Consider the following 11,145-nt stretch of genomic DNA (forward strand, 5'->3'; position numbering starts at 1 on the left):
CTTACAGAATCTCTGCTCAGTCTCATTGTTTCCCAGATTGAGGGCAGAAAAATATTTATATGTGGTAGAATTCTCAGATGTGAAGTTTATTCCTAGTTTAACAGCAACCAGAGAGCCTTCAGCATAACAAGAATCATGTGTCCTTGAAAATCTACTGATGAAAAGTGTTCAGCTAACAGGCATCTGTTGCACTATTACACACTTCTTCACCATCCAGTCTAAAGCCAGTAATCGGTTTCCTAGTTATTCTGACATATCCAGTTGCTATACATTGATTCTAGACAAGTAATTATTTACAGGAATTCCAGAGAGAAAGTAATTATTCCAGCAACTAATTCAGGGTGGTCACACCAGTGGAAGGTCTTTTGATAGACTTAAGAGAGTGAATCATGCAAACCACAATCAACATCTGAAAGCCAATCTCAGAACAAGCATTACAGGGTAGCCAATACATCACACAGAATTATTACATATGCTACATCATACCATATACAGCATTTTATAGAATTATATAAGTCAACAGATAAATAACATAGGCACCCTCAGCTAGCCACAATGTTGCCACAAAGACAAACTGTTTCACCCATTTTATACTTGAATCATGACACTGCAGAGTTTCACTCATGATGCCAGAATGCACTTTCTGTAATTTGCCACCCCCTCCCCCCCCCCCCGGACACCTATGTGTTCTAAAGAGTCAGGTCTGGAGGAGAACTCATGCAAGGATCATAAACGTCCTTAGAATACCTGATTTTTGAGAATGAACTTTTAGTAGTGCTTTATGGAACCACCTTAAGTAGAGCTAAGTGTTTGAAGGAAGAATGAATAGAGTTATTAAGAGGGCAAGATCCTTTTCGTAGGGCTGTGGTTGGAACAAGTGAAGAATCTAAAATCAAAGGAACGGATATCAGAGTACGATTAGAAGTTAGAGGGGAAAAAAAACCTTGGAAAACACAGGATGTTAGAACAAGATGCTGGATATTGAAGGCTCTGAAAAGCAACTCCAAGTATCTGACAAGGAAATACACCTAAATGCTGTATGGATTAAAAGAGGGTTTAGCAAACTGATATCTTTGAAATGCTTTGAATATTAATCTGCCTTTGTGGCAGCTCGTTCGCCCAATAGCAAAGAATTGTGGCAATTGTCGTCCAAAATATCTGCAGGACAACAGGCTGCCTACTTTTGGATTTGAGGGAAGAGCACCATTTCTATCTCCTTTTCTTAAATTCTGTCAATACTTTAAAGGGTCACAAGCCTGGAATAAGGAACCATAAAATGATTTTTTAGGAAATCAAGGAGCAGGAGCTGAAAATGAGAACAATCCCAGAAAATCTAAGTCCTCCTGAACTTGTAATATTTAAACAGTTAATCAAAGCTTCAGCAATTTTATCAACATGATGATGACTTGCTTATATTCTGCTGTTGTCTCAACATAAACATAGCCAATACGAATTCAGAGATTTTTTTAAAAAAAATATTGTCTGTTCAGTCCTAATCAAAATTGAATTGGCAAAGCAATTGTCCCTCAGATTTATTAGAAAAAAACAGATCAGCAACAAAGCTTACATTCTCCATACTGATAAATATATAAATTATGACTCTTGGAAAGAAACTGCTGACTTGGCACAGACATGTTACAGATCTGTGTGCGCATGTGTGTGTATCCATCCATCCATCCATCCATCCATCCATCCATCCATCCATCCATCCATCCATCCATCCATCAGCTATCTGTGTTTGTGTGTGTGTGTGATGTGTATAAAATGAACAAATAAGAAGAGCTAATGTGAAGCTGTCCTCTTTATTTGTTCTTAACTCAGCATTATCAGATTTATTAACAGTGAAAATTCTCAAAGCCCATTATGAAACAAACAGAAAAGAGCAACTCAATAAACATATCATATAAAGAACTTCCATTACTTGTCTTTCTAGCATACTGGACACATACAAAGAACAATCTCCTTTTCAAATTCTTCCTCCTTATAAGGCTTAATAAAAAGCATCTTAATCTGATAAAAACATAGGACAGCCACCAGTCAAGTGATGACTGATTACAAAACCCACATTACCATTTGATAAGCCGGCAGTCTCATATCCTGCCAAATGGCAGATTCTGATTAGTATGTTAAATGTGGATGATAATACTAATACTAATAATATTCATACAAATAATGAATAAAACCAGAGATAAGTTTTATGTTCCAGGAGTAGCATACCTCCTGGAGTTACAGGTGTGGGGTAAAGCCCCCAGCCAACAATCGGCAAGTGATTTAAAAAATTGCCCAATTAGAATTACCTATATATTCATAAATGTTATAACTTTATATTGATAGAAAATTACTGTGTGTAATATCCAGCTTAGTATGCATCCAGCACACTTTCAGTCAATTTCTATATCTATCTCAGAGCAAGCACACACTCCGCTTAGTGCAACTAGCAAAAAAATATAGCTAGATATTTATTAAACATCAGAAAACATCAAAACAGTGAACTGGCAAAACGGGTTAAAAGGCAGGCAGGCAAAAGTGAGTGAGTAAGAGGAAGGAAGGAAGGAAGGAAGGAAGGAAGGAAGGAAGGAAGGAAGGAAGGAAGGAAGGAAGGAAGGAAGGAAGGAAGGAAGGGGCAAGATTATACTTTATATCTATCAAAAGGCATAGAACTTTCCAAGCTACTGGAACAATACTTTGGTAATTAGCATGGACAGTCCCTAGGTTATTCCACCCTTAACCTTATTATGTACATAGAGGCAGTCCTCAACTTATGACAATTGGGACCAGAACTTCTGTCACTAAGCAATGTGGTCGTTAAGTGAGTTGTGCCTAATTTTACAATCTTTTTTGCTGCGGTTATTAAGCGAATCACTGTGATTAAGTGAATCATGCAGTCGTTAAGTGAATCTGGCTTCCCCCATTGACTTTGCTTGTTGGATGCCTCCTGGGAAGGTTGCAAATGGTGATCACATGACTCTGGGATGCTGAAACCATTGTAAATACATGCCAATTGCCAAGTGCCTGAATTCACTGATCACATAACCACAGGAACACAGCAACAGTCGTAAGTGTAAGTCACTTTTTTCAGCACCATTGTAACTTTGAATGATCATTAAACAAATGGTCATAAGTCAAGGACTACCTGTAATGGCAGCAGAATAGAGATGGAAATACCTTTTCTATTCCAGGGGTTTTCAAAATTTTTCAGGCTGTGGAACCCATCAGTTGAGAAGAAAATCCACAAAATTATAGCCATGATGTTTTTTCTCAGAAGAACCAGCCCCCACGTTTCTCCTGTATCATAGAAAAACTGCTATGGATATTCCTGGGTACATCCAAATGACCTCCCTTTAAACTCTCCTAGAACCCCATCAAATTTTCACAGAACCCAATTGGAAAAATCCAGTTCTATTCCACACCATGAAAGAAGTAAATTGGTTGAAAGGGATGATGTATCCAACGTATATAAAGGCATTCCATAAGCTGGGATTCTACAGATGTGTTGGACTTCCAAATCCCAGAATTCTAAACCAGCATGGAATATTGGAAGCTGAACATCTGGACATCAGTTTCAAGAAGGCTGCTGTCAAACATAGGCTATTTAAAAAAGAAAACTGATGAGTTTTGTCCTGAAGGCTAATGATGCATTCCATTTTAGAAGGATAAACTTTCATCAAATTCACTTATTAAAATGGAAAATGTTTGCAAATGAACACCCAGTTTTGTGATATATTTAGAGGAGTCAGTGATCTTATTTGTACCTTCCTCTCTTTGTTACCAAAAAATAATCTAGCCTCTATTAATTAGTATAAATAGTAGCTTCCCTCACTAAATGCCCCTGAATACATAGAGTTTAACCAAGCACCAACCAGGATCATGTCCACCAGCTGAGTTTTAACAAACACCACAACGCTTAAGAGAAAATCACACTATGCAAACTTCATAGACAGCATTCATGACACTTGACAAAGAATGTATTTGGCCAAGTCCCAAGGAATCAAATGTTGCATTTATTATAAGACCAAAACAGAATAGCTGCTATCACAGCTACTTTTGCTGAAATCATGAAGACTTTCAAGTAGATGTCTTGATGATTAAGATACCTGGCAAGCTGTCAGATTCTCAGTCAGCAGGCTATGAGAAGGAGACAATATGCAACTGAAAAAAGGTTAGGCAAAATCATGCCCTCTACCTTTCTGTTACATTGGTAAATTTCTCAGGAGAGTCAGACTCTCAGAGACTGAACAAACAATGCAAAACATCCATACAATTATAATACTTTCAGAATGTCTCCCCTAGATTTTCTTGCTTCACAGAGAATAGTTTCATAGAATGGGCTTTCTTGACCTGGTGCTCCAGAATTTTGGGACTACACTCTCTAGAATTTCAAGACAGTAAATTATACTTCAGCCAAGAAAACGAACAAATTGATCATCAAATAAATAAAGCCAGAGTTCCCAGTCAAGTTACAAATGACCAGGCTCAAATTATTACAGATGACACATTAGCTCTCTGGAGAAGACTCTAAATTTGGGAAAGGTGGAAGGAAAGAGAAGAAGATGACAACCAGCAACAAGGTCAGTGGACTCAGTTATAGTGGCAATGAGTGTACTGTTTGAAAACCTGAAAGACCAAGTTAGGGATAGACTGTCATGGAGAAAATCTATCTATGTGGTCACTAAGAGTCAACACTGACTTGATGGCACATCATGAAAAAAATAAAGTTATACTTTCATGACAGCCATTCTAAGTAAACAAATCATTACCGTAGTTGGCTCATACAAAACGAAGTGTGTTTAATTAGCTACATGGTGTTCAGATCTATATTACATTTTAGAACTGAAGTAATTCAGAGGCTTAGTCAAATTGTTCTAGAGCCTAGAATAGCCTTTTCCAATATGGCATCTAGTTGGGAAAAAGTTATTTTTCCATCCCAGAACATTAAAGCCTCAGCAATTTCAACACTAGCCTGGAAATGAAGGAGCATGGAAGACTTCTGCTGGGCATGTTGATACTCCATCAGTAATCCTAGTTTATCCCTACAACCCAACTTCATGTACAGGGTACTCATATCCAGTAACCTCTAGAAGACGGTTCCTAGTCGCTGCCAAGATTGCGTGAAGGATAACAGCAACATCACCAAGCTTGGCACAGTGGCCGCTACAGAAACCCAAGATCGGTTCTAACCCAGGTGGTCACATCCCCACTGCTATCCAACCAGGTCTCAGAAATGCATGTGAGGTCTACACACACATTCACCACTGGTTCTTTGATGGATGCATCTTATTTCATACAGACCTGGCAGTTCCAGCAGCAGCCTGAGACCAAGGTGCCCAAAGTTTGCAGAAGAAACAACCTAGACCATTGTGTGAGCCCCACTTCTCCTATAAGCCTAGTCAGTGCCCTCCTTCCTCTGCCCTTCACTATCTCCTATTCCTAAGCCCTGCCTGCTAGGTCCCCCATTTATGATCTGCAATCTGCTTAGCATGCCAGTTCTCAGTCTGCAAGGTGCCAAGCACCTCTGCAAATCCTCTGAACCCAGCATCTACCAAAAATCACATCTTACACCCAATCACATCTCCCTCTCCTCTCTGAACACATAACCCCAACATAAAAAAACATTCCAGGAGGCCCTCATGCCACTGCCACTGTACGTTATAATTAATAATTAAAGCTCCTTCTAAAGGTACCCACAGTCTTATTTCTTTATTGCTGGAAATACAGATTTTATCAGAGGAAGAGAGAACACATCAAAAATTGTATTTGTAAACTTGGCTTAAAGAAGCATAACCCATCTTACTAATCTTCAGTTCTTCCTGCTGGAAAAAGAACAGCCTTCACATTCCTTGATATTTATCAGCCATAGAATCAAAAATAAACAAAGACAACTTGACATTCTTCACCACATAGATTTATTTTAGTCACTGTGACCCTTATAGCACAGAAATAAGGTAAGAAACATGACTGGAATGGTTTAACATGTTGAAATTAATTGCCTCAATATGAACACTCAATTGATGAATTCTAAGCTTTAAAATATCTAGTAAATAATGAATGCTCAGCAAAGATTATTGTATTTTTTAAGAAATAGAATACATAATGAAAATCTGCTACAACTCACACAAACAGTTGACTGGGAATGAATTTTTTTCTAAGCATGCTAGCGAAACATTGCACAACCTCCAAGGTATGCTTAAGAGATCACTTGAATGTTCACAGAAAAGGCTGTAGTAGTGCCAATTCAGGCTGGCATGGCATTGGCTATTGTGGGCTGGCAGAATGACATATTTGATGAGCATGGTGATTGTAAATTGTGTTATCACAGAGAAAAAAAAAATCAAGCAAAAACTTCATTCCAAGGCTACCCAAGAAATCAATAAGGAACTTTTCTGAGCAAAGCCAGCATTTTTGTATCTCGCTGTGTGCAATTACTGTATCTGCTGGTCTCACTTTGAATTATACAAGAAAAGTGACATGGTCATAATCACTTGGCCTCTTATAATTGCCCTTTACAATTGTCCCAATAAACTGGGGTGGCCAAACTGGGGGTCCCAGGTTATGTAGTTCTCGGGCCCTCTTCGAAAGTCAGTGGTGTTGAAAATGGGTGCCTTTTCCTTATTTTGAGATAGGAAACACACAATCATTCTAACATCTAATATAATATTCATGAAATTAAAAGAAAATTCTATCCCTCTCTTCAAAACAACCAAAAGTTGTCATTGAGTGAGATGGGTAGTGTCTAAATTTGATAGATAGATAGATAGACAGCCAGCCAGCCAGCCAGCCAGCCAGCCAGCCAGCCAGCCAGCCAGCAGTGCCAAATTTCACCCAACCCTGTGAAAGCCATAGCATTTAGCATCATCACCCTCCAAAATGTGGCTCTCATCCTCATTAAAAAATATTAAGGGGCCTCCATAAGCTGTCCATTCCAATGTTGTACCAACATGGAAGATTGTAAGACGCTATGCACTGGACTTTGGTAATACTTTTCTAATAAGCTTAAAGAGGAAGGGGAAACATCTGAAGCTATTTTTGTGCCTTTAGGTCTTTGGTGATCCAGTAAAAATGCTAGGGTGGGTCTCGTATTGTCTGGAGCCTGTCAGTTCTGTTGCATAGTCTCATTTCCTTCTTCCTGTTGCTAGAGAAACTTTTGTTTACAATACAGGACCATCCTGTTTAACCTTCATACATTACAGATTGTGGGACCGTGTCACTGAAGTCAGTGGCAAAATTGCACATAATAATCTTGGCCCACAAGCAACTTTTCTGGTACTGCTTGCTTCACACTAGAGATTAGGAAGATTTTCCACTGAATCCCTTTAAAATATATACCTGCTACCCCCAATTACATGCACTTTGAATATTAGGCTCCTTCTGCATGTGCTGGCTGGACAATCCAGTATTGAACTTTATAGGTCTTAAGAAAAGTTGTGACTCTGTTGTGCATTTTAGCACCTGTTTGTATCACCACAACTGAACTTAACAAGCACAGATAATTCCTTCATCACAGAGTGCACTTTGCTGACTTCTGGTAAGTCCAAATCTTTCTCTCAACTAGGAACTAGAGAAAAAAGTATAAATTTTTCTCCAAATTGCACAGTGACTTTTATACTTCACGGCTCCAAAGCTGGGAGAAGACTGAAGCTATTTGGCCCGTGAGTTGCCAGAGAAAGGTTCTGCCAAACTTGATGTCTTTAAATTGTGTGGGGCACAGAAGCAATTTGGAAAGAAAAATTATGCTACATGCAAACTTCCAGTTTTGTTTTTGTTTTTAAATCTCTCTCTTTCTCTCATATACACTGGATTTGGTAGGCTTCAAAAAAAGAGGCCCTGGTCACACTGGTGTCTAATTGTCCCAGGCTGCCATAAAATGACGGAGAAATCTTAGAAAGATCATCCCAGTATTTTATTTGAAATCCATGAACTTTAACAATGGCTTTGCATGAATGTCATAAAGATTAAGAACTATTTCAGAAGTGGTTGACATAGGAAGCCTCCGATATTGAAATACTCAAACACAAACAATATTCCTTCAAGTACTTTTCATCACACGTGTTTCTGAAATCAACCTGAAATGAGACATCCTAAGCCTCTTGCAAAATCTTTCTGGCAAGAGGTTTTGCTTTCCCTAGTAGGAAACCACTTGGAAAAGGCCACATAATCCAGGATTATAACAACCTGGTCACCGGTGGCAGCTGTCAATTGCTTCCAGATAATTGAGTTGGTTGATAGTCTTTCTCCTTTTAGTTACAAAAGCTCAGTTTGTGGAATACTTGCAAAGCTGTCAATTCACAGCTGAGCTTTCTCCTGGGATTTTTAAAAAGATCCTGCTAGGTAGGTCAAATATATTCCTTTCATCTGAACCAACAAGAAAGGCCACATGGTAAGCCAAAAGCAGCAAGTTAGAGGCACCAAGAAGGCAACTGGCTGCAGTCTGATACAGAGCTCAGCAACACGTTTACAGGCCAGATGGACGCTAAACTAACCCAGCTCTGAGCAGAGGATACATTTATACCTAAACACACAACTCCGCAATCCGTTTGGCTGTTATATTCTTTCTAGTTCATTACAAATCACATTGCAAATGTAACTAGAGCTTCAGTATCCTCACTCTTGGGGGAATTCCTCCATCTATCTGAGACTCCCTATAGCCCAAGATAGAAAACCCATCTGTAACTGATGACTGGGATAAAGTTACAATCCCACAAACCACAAATGCCGCACTTAGGGAGGGGAAAAAGAGAAAAAAACACCATTACTGAGAGATAAGGCAGAAGCCAAAACCTGGGGCATATTCCTAACAGGCAAAGCCTTCTGCTGTATGGCCTGAAATTTCATCTTCGGGGGGGAGGGGGGGAGAAGCAGCATTAGCTGGACAAGGTCATTTATCTTGAGAATGCTTTGCTTGCCTGAGGCCAAAACAGTCTAACCTCTTCTGAATGGTAACCCATTTATTTACTCAAGAGTAACTGAACTATAGGTAGCAATCCTAGCCTGGAATTGAAAGAGGTCCATGCATACACAGTGCATAGACTAGCCTAGAGCTTCCCTTTTATAGGTCTCCCTCCTACCCTCTGCCCAAATGGTACTTTAAACTTCTTGAAAGAGTTCTTGTGGTGGCTGTTGTGAAGGGTGGGGAATAGATGGAAAAGCCACTAACAGGAGAAATCAACCCTGTGCTGCTGGCATTGGGTCATTCTGTGCCTGTCTCAAAGATGAGGCAGTGTGTGGATCCATGTATAGGTTTCTTGCTATGTGCATTTTTGCTGGAAACTCGGTAGCAAAACGCATGAAACCTAATCTTAAGGCTTCACAATGCATGACTAGGATCATATATCCCAGCACCAACATGCCAGGAAAACACAATATTTACCCTATCAATCCTGTGGCCAGAAAAAGCATGATTTTTGACAACCCATACAAACTTATAAATGCAGAAAGGACGGCTCAGTTCCTGATCTGGAACCCATAGCTCAGAAATGAACTGAGAATGAATGAAACTAAACTAAATGCATATACTGTACTTTGATGCATTCAGTTGAAAAACTCCAAATTCAATCCTTGGCACCTCCATTTAATATCTTAGAAAGCAGGGTTAGGAAATCCCAGGGCATTCAGTAAATGAGACAACAATTTAGATGGAGCAATGGCCTACTTCACCTATAAGCAGATTAAAAAGGGCTTTCTGGATCAAATCCGGAGCCTACGTAGTCCAACACTTTGCACCCACATGCCCAGGAGAAATTCAAGAACAAGGTACATGTGCAGGACCATCCTCTTCTTGTTGTTACCTTGCAAAGAGTATTTAATCGACAGTCTCTGATACTGGAGGACATCCAAAACAGCATGTCCTGTATCTTTCCTCTAAGCCTTTTTTTTGCAGATTTCAGAGCCCCTGAAGGCTACAAAAATTTTTAGTGACTGGGCCACTAAAAAATTGTAGTACCATCATGAAAGACTGGTAGCATAATTTCCTGCTGTTTTGAGGTGGGAAAAAATGCAAAAAGCCATTTGAAGCCAGAAAATAAACTGAATACTGTTAAAGACAGCCCCCTCCTCACTGCTGCACATGCCATAAAAATGTAAATTTTGGCTCACCTGTGTTCAGATCATGTCCTCATTCATTTTGTATCATTGCCCTGCCTACTGCCATCCTCGTTCCCCTAAATGTTAAGTACTGTATGGCCTGGATCATTAAAAAAAAAAATCCCAGTCTGCTCTATTATGGCAAATGACACCAAGAATTTTTACTTGTGGGGAAGGTTTTTTAGTCGTTATTTTATGCTCTCAGCTCCTACCTAGGAAATAGTTTTCTTGGTAATGATACAGAAGCAGATTGCTGTTGCCTTCTACTGTGATGTTTCCTGCCTTCTCAATATAGCCAAATACATAAATAAATAACCTACAGATTTGGTATAACCTGGTGGTCACCCTTCCAAGTACTAATGAGACCTGACACTGCATTGCTTTCAAACACAGACAAACCTGGCTAGGTGCTGCCACCTACTGAAAAATAAATATATTGGATGCTAAGGACCTCTTCAATTTATTGAGTAGCTTGAGTTAGGCCAGACTTATGAATTAGGACAGACTTTTCCAACTTGGTGCAATACACCAACTCCCAGAAATCTCAGCCTGCATGTCAATCCTCACACTGACTGGGAATTCTGGAAACCACAATCTCAACACATCTACACAAGGCCAGGCTGAGAAATGCTGAGTTACTCAGTGCACTGTACGATATTCATAATTAAGTCTCACCAGGTTAGGCAAGCTTACAGTCAAATAAGAATGTATAGAATTCCAGCTGTAATTTTGAAAACCCATATCCCCTTCCTCATTTTTAAAGCAAAATTATAAGTATGACTTCCAACTTTAAACTCATCTCCAAATATCTTATTTTGTTATTCTGGACTTACTATTTCGAGGAGAAGGGGGAGGGAGGGAGGGAGAGAAGTTTGTGAGAGTTAATCAAAATATATCACTCCTAATTTACTGCTGTTAGGGAGAGTCTTCATTAACTTAATGGAAACATTTTGCTCACAATGATGCTCCAAGTATGTCATTGACAAGTTTTTGTGATAAGAAAAAGCAGAAATGAGGGTGGCACTGAAATGCCAGACAACAAAAAGAATTTGTTTTCTGTTTGTGCTG

The 11,145-nt window shown here is 39.3% G+C and overlaps 1 protein-coding gene across 2 annotated transcripts in view; it reads right to left on the reverse strand.

The window, feature by feature from the left end:
• Positions 1–11,145, reverse strand: part of DLC1 (DLC1 Rho GTPase activating protein) — a 266,008-nt gene that overhangs the window by 46,959 nt on the left and 207,904 nt on the right. The window lies entirely within an intron of this gene.

The sequence above is a fragment of the Python bivittatus genome, unplaced genomic scaffold (assembly GCF_059951505.1).
Source record: "Python bivittatus isolate LINGU-HERP-01145 unplaced genomic scaffold, Pbiv_v1 ctg000070_np1212, whole genome shotgun sequence".
Classification (NCBI taxonomy): Eukaryota; Metazoa; Chordata; class Lepidosauria; order Squamata; family Pythonidae; genus Python; species Python bivittatus.